The sequence below is a fragment of the Octodon degus genome, unplaced genomic scaffold, assembly GCF_000260255.1.
Source record: "Octodon degus isolate 3935 unplaced genomic scaffold, OctDeg1.0 scaffold00139, whole genome shotgun sequence".
Classification (NCBI taxonomy): Eukaryota; Metazoa; Chordata; class Mammalia; order Rodentia; family Octodontidae; genus Octodon; species Octodon degus.
The window spans coordinates 2638449-2644525 of NW_004524715.1; positions in this window are offsets into that span (position 1 = coordinate 2638449).

Here is a 6077-nt window from a genome sequence, read left to right on the forward strand (position 1 = left end):
AAAGAACTTTCTGCACATCAAAAGAAATTACCAACAGAGTGAAAAGACAACCCACAAATTTGGAAAATATCTTAACCAATAATCAGTCAGACAAAGGTTTTCTATTTAGAATATATAAAGAACTAGAATTCATTAGGACCCCAAAATTTAACGACCCAATCAAACATGGGCATTTGAGATGAATACACACTTCTCAGAAGAAATACAAGAGGCAAATACATGAAAAAATGCTCCATATCATTGGCCATCCATGAAATGCCAATTAAAACAACACTAAAACACCATCTCACCCCAAAAAGAATGGCTATACTAAAGAAATCAACCAACAACAAATGCTGGAGAGGATTCAGGGGAAAAGGAACCCTTATCCACTGTTGGTGGGAATGTAGACTAGTACAACCATATGGAAATCAGTATGGCAACTCCTTAAAAAAACTAGGACTGGAAATCCCACTCAATCCAGCTATCCACCTTCTGGGAATTTTCCTAAAAGAATTGAACACATCATATCATAGTGATATATGTGCGCCCATGTTTATAGCAGCACAATTTGTAATAACCTTTCTGATAGCCAAATTTTAGAAGCAACAAAAATGCCCAAAACCTGAGGAATGAGTGAAAAAGATGTAGCATTTTTATACAATGGAGTGTTACTCAGCTGTAAAGAAAAACAAACTCAAAGTCTTCTTAGCTAAGTGGATGCAACTTGAGGCTATACTCATAAGTGAAATAAACCAGACACATGTGTAAATATCATATTGTCTCGCTAGTGCAAGAACTCAAAAGAAGAAATAAAAACTGAAAGGTATAATGGACAGAGTTAAATGGAAAGTAAGAGGACGTAAGGATTAAACAATGAAGAGAGAAAAAAGAGAAAAGATAGGAAGTAAGGTAGGGGCAAAGCCATACTTGTATATACAAGATGGCTAAGGAAATTTTCCTAAGAATTTCCATAAGTTTTCTGAAAATAGCAGAATTCTCACCTTGATTAACTCTCTATGCTGACACCTGTGAACTAAGCAACTACACTGAGAACAGCAATACTAAAACCATGCTTGAAATACCTATCATCTCGTTGTTCTAAATGTGTACCATTTCCAATGTCATATTAATTATTACTATACTCTCTTCAAAGTAATTTTTAAAAGGTAATAAAACAACAAAAATTTAAGTTTTCTTGAAAGCATGTGGTAATGAATCATATGTCCCATCTTTCATAACTATATCTGATAATCTGAGCAACAGATTTGATGATAAAAATAGATAATATATGTCAATCATTGTTAATCAGCTATTCTTATTTTGAAAATCTGTAATGTATGTATTGTTATATGTTACCCTGTTCCTGTCTTTGTTTTTGCTTTTCTTACTCTTGTTTTTTGCTCTTCAAATAAAAGAAAATTATAATAAAAAAAAAAGACTTTTGACCCCAAGCCCAGTGCTCTTGCATTTCTACCACATTTGCCTGTGTTTTCTTGGACTGTTACAAAGTACATGTCTTGTAATGTAAAAGATAATAAATCCTGTTCAGTTATACTACTTTTTTTTGAGACAAGGTCTCACTATGTAATATAGGCCAACCTTGAACTCACTTATTTAGCCCAAGTTGATCTCAAACTCACAGCAAGCCTCCTGCATCAGCCTTCTGAGTGCTAGGATTAAAGACATGCGCCACCATGTCCAGCTCAGTTATACCTCCAAAGAATGTCCATATTAGGTTTGTCTCTCTTTCCATGCCCATTATTCCATTTTCAGCTATGTTTTCTCTCTCTCTCTCTCTCTCTCTCTCTCTCTCTCTCTCTCTTCTAGTAACTCCCTAGTCCATTTTCCTTCTCTTATCTCCACCCACCTTTGGATGTACAGTTCATATCCACCCAGCAGCAAAAGAGATTGTTTTAAACATAAATTCTATTGTGTCACCACCCTGACTTGAATGTCCAGTGTTTTTCCATTGCAATAAAACCCAAATTCCTTACCTGGCCTGCACACTTCTGTGATCTAGCTCCTGCCTGCCATTACAAATTGCCCTCCAATTGCCACTATTTGTCCTGCATCAGTGACATTAGCCCTCTTTCAGGCCTTTCAGCAAACCAAGCACATTCACACAACTGGGCCTTTGTATTTATCACTGCCAGGGTCCACAGTGCCTTTTCTTTGGTCTTCTTCATGATTTCCCTTACTCATCATTCAGACATGAAGTCTTGAGTCAGTTCTTTCCTGACTCCTTTTTCTAAGTGAGCATCTCACGCTCATTCCGAGCTCTCTACTCCATTGCCTGGATTTCTTTTCTTTCTTATATGCATTATTCTTGAAACTCACTCCCAAACACTTAATAAAGCTCACTATTGTTTTAGGCGTATTGGATTATTTCCAACAATCAGTCTTTCCCATGTACCACCATTTATGGAAGGCATGTACTTCCCCAGTCCACCAATCCATTGACCTGACAGTCATGTGACTTGGCTTGGCCACTGAAATATGACTGGAAGTGGCAATGAGCTTATGCGCCATGCAGAACCTCACCAGCCCCTTGTGTTCCTGAGACCCTTACCTACTGTGAGAAGAGTTGGAAACACTATCTTTTCAGCCAGGGTCTTAGAATGCCAAACATGGTGCAGACCAAAACTCATGCCCTCCAATGCAACAATCTCACCACAGCCAACCCCAGATCCAAGAGCAAGAAATACACACTCTTCAGAGATACAGAGAATTTTCCATTCATTGTTGCCACATCAAAAGCTCAGAACTCTTACCACAGACTGTCATATTCACAGCACCCAAAATGGTACCTGATATTATTAAACAATCAGTAATTACTTGTTAAAACTCATTAGCAATGTCTGAATGCAATATAAAACTACAGAAAATTTAAAACTCATTGGAAGAGATGTTAAGAAGTAATATTTAAATATTAAGATGTAGGCAATTTCCTAAATTTTTTCATTTATTTTTTAGCAACATTTTATTTTTTATTTTTAAAGAGAATACAAAATGGTAATAAAACAGACATGGTACAGAATTTCACTAAACAGAATAATATGAATTCAGCAGTATTTGGTATATTGCCATCAACTCAGTTGTTCAGATGGTGTTCATAGTCGTTGAAATCAAACCAATTGAAAAATGAAACTAACTGAATTTAATTACATTAAGTAGCACAAAGGAGCACGTTTGTATTATTTTTCCAAAAGGAGCACAGGAGTTGTGTGCTGGGTGTTTCTTAGTCTAAACTGAGCCCCTTAGTCCTGGGCTCTGACCTCTCTGTCACTCACAACCTCCTCCACACCCTGGCTCATGCTTGTCTCACCTGCTTTGTATTTTTGCGCACATTCCTCTTGCTTTGTCTGGATGGCCTTGTCCAGCATCTGTACACCATGAGATGATAGCAATTCTTCAGACGCCACCCCTATGAAAAGTCTTTTCAGTCTTTGCCATCTAAAATTAATCTTTTCCTGGGAACTTAGGGAGGCTATTTGTCCCCCCTATATAGCATTTATCACAACCTGGCTTCTATATGGGCACGAGGGCCCCTAGTAATCTATGTGAAGATAGGAATCATGTCTTATTAATCGCATGCTGCCCTAGAAATACTGTATTTCCAATGAATGCCTGTCACTTTGAAAGATGTACTAACATTTTCAGGCATTTCTTGCCATTGTGGCATGCTTTAGCACCAGAAAAAAAGAGAATAACCCACAGTACTAACCAAGTGTTTTCACAGCCCAAGGTTGTTGTTTAGGTAGTAAGAAAAGTCAAAAACTGAACTCATGTTCGCCAAGTTCAGTTATGCACCATGAGTCTGGAATGTTTGCCCTTATGAACGATTCCCACAGACAACAGTCACTCAGGTTGATTCTGAAGTGCTTTGTAATACATGTTTGACTTTCCCACTAAATAATATTTGTAACTCGTCATTTCTCTCGTGAAGGCATCAACTTGAACATTTATGCAAGGCTGACTTGTGGGAAAAGGAATAGGCATGTGCATTATTTAGTATGATTAGGAACATATCAAGATTCGCTACCCATTAAATACAATGTGGGATTCTACGATTCGAGTTTCATTCCCTTGAGGGAATAGGATCCCTCTTTTAAAGTTTAGACACACTTGAGGTAGTCCATAGAGCAAATTAAATAACCATCATTCATATAGAAGGTGAATTAATTTAATGACATCTCTTTGCTTTGGGAACCCAATAGCAAATGATAGCCCAAGAAGAAAGGTGAATTTGGGGTCTGAGAGTTGGGAGAGGAAACTATGCAGCAAGTAATACTGACCTGATGCCCAAGCTCCTGGAACCATAAGTGGACCCTACACAGCAGCTGTAGGTTATTAGTTCCCTGGGTGGCAGGAAAAGGAAAAGGAAAAGGAAAAGGAAAAGGAAAAGGCTGAAATGGAAGAGGAACAAAAGTAGTTATGTGAGTACTAAGGAAATTTTTTAAAATGATGCCCAACTATTCCTGGAACAAAGTTGCACTGAAGGGGACTGGGGAGATAACTCAGTGGCATAGTGCCTACCAGGAAAGCATAGGGTCCTAAATTTGAGCCTAGGTACCCAAAAAATAAGACAGTAGAATAGAAGCTGAGTTCATGTGTTGTCAACCTAAACCTTTGGCTTCATAAATAAACATTAGGAATGAGGGTGGGGGTTGGGGGCAACATTATTTCCTGACTTCTTAATCTGTTATATTCCTTGCATAGTTCCTCAGCTTGGGGAATTTCCCCCAAGGTAATTTAAAAACTGTATTTACATGACAACAAATAATTATTAAATATACATTAAAGGTCCTCCAGAACAAGTGACTAGATGACTGTTTAGATCTAAAATATTTAGAGCTAGACGTGATGATGCACTAAGACAGAAGGATCACTACAAGTTTAAGGCCAGGCACATAAGTGAGTTTGTGGCCAACTTGCACTACATAGCGAGTCCCTGTCTCAAAAACTATTAATTAATTAATTAATTAATTAAATGAAAGTTTGGCTTCACCCAAATGGATACAAAGATGGGATTCTTCCTCTTTATTTCAATTCAATCATTTGAAACCCTTCTGCATTCCAGAAATGGATTAGAAACAAAGAAATGAGATACATTTTCTGTCCTCAAAGAGCTAGCAATCAAGGAGTAAAGATGGACAGAGAGCTAGCACCAGGTAACAGTGCTGGCTGTGGGTCAGGATAAAGTGGTGCCCCATGCAGAACCCCTCAAGCTGGGGAGCCCCATTAGTTTCTCCTGGTGCAGTGGTTGTCTATGGCAGCAGACAGACAGGACACCTACATGGGGACAGAATTTACAAAGCCTTCCTTGACATACTGAACACCTTGGAGGTCCTTTTTTGGGGAATGGGAAACTATGGGAGAGTTGTAAGTTTAGGAAAGGTATGGCTACACTTCTGGTTGCATGGTTCACAGAGTGGCATGCACCTGCCAGGGAGGTGAGATGTAAGTAGGAGGCAGAAGTGCGCTTACAGCAAGATGTGGCAGAGGCAGGATAATGGATAAAGGACATAACATCAAGTGAAATAAATCAGACATGCAAGCTTAAATGTCACATGTTTCTCTTATATGAGAAACCCAAATTATAAATAAAGACCAAAATAAAAGCTAGAGAATAGGAATTAAGGAGACAGAACTTTGTGAATGGGGAGGGGACCAAGAGGAGAAGGGAGGGAGCGGAGGGGAAGGGGGCAGTAACAAGAATTCAGACATGCTGCGTCTGTGCACAACTCCATACAAGGAATGTGAACACCAAATACCTATTACTAATAGAATAAAATCGAGGAAAAGGGCCAGGCAAGATGCCAGTAATGTCCCAGCTCTTCCAAAAGTTGCTAGTTCACTTGCATTTGCTACATTCTGATAGACAGCACATACGTATAACATACACTTTCTTGCATTAACTGTATAATCTAAACAATAAAGCAGAGTTGTAGATTACAGGACACTTCTGTGCTGAAATGTGAGAGAGAAAGTATAAGAGCAGGAGGGCTGGAGAGATGGCTCAGTGGTCTAAAGCACCTACTTAGAACAAGCTTAGCAAAGCATCAGGGACCGCGGTTCGATCCCCCAGCACCACA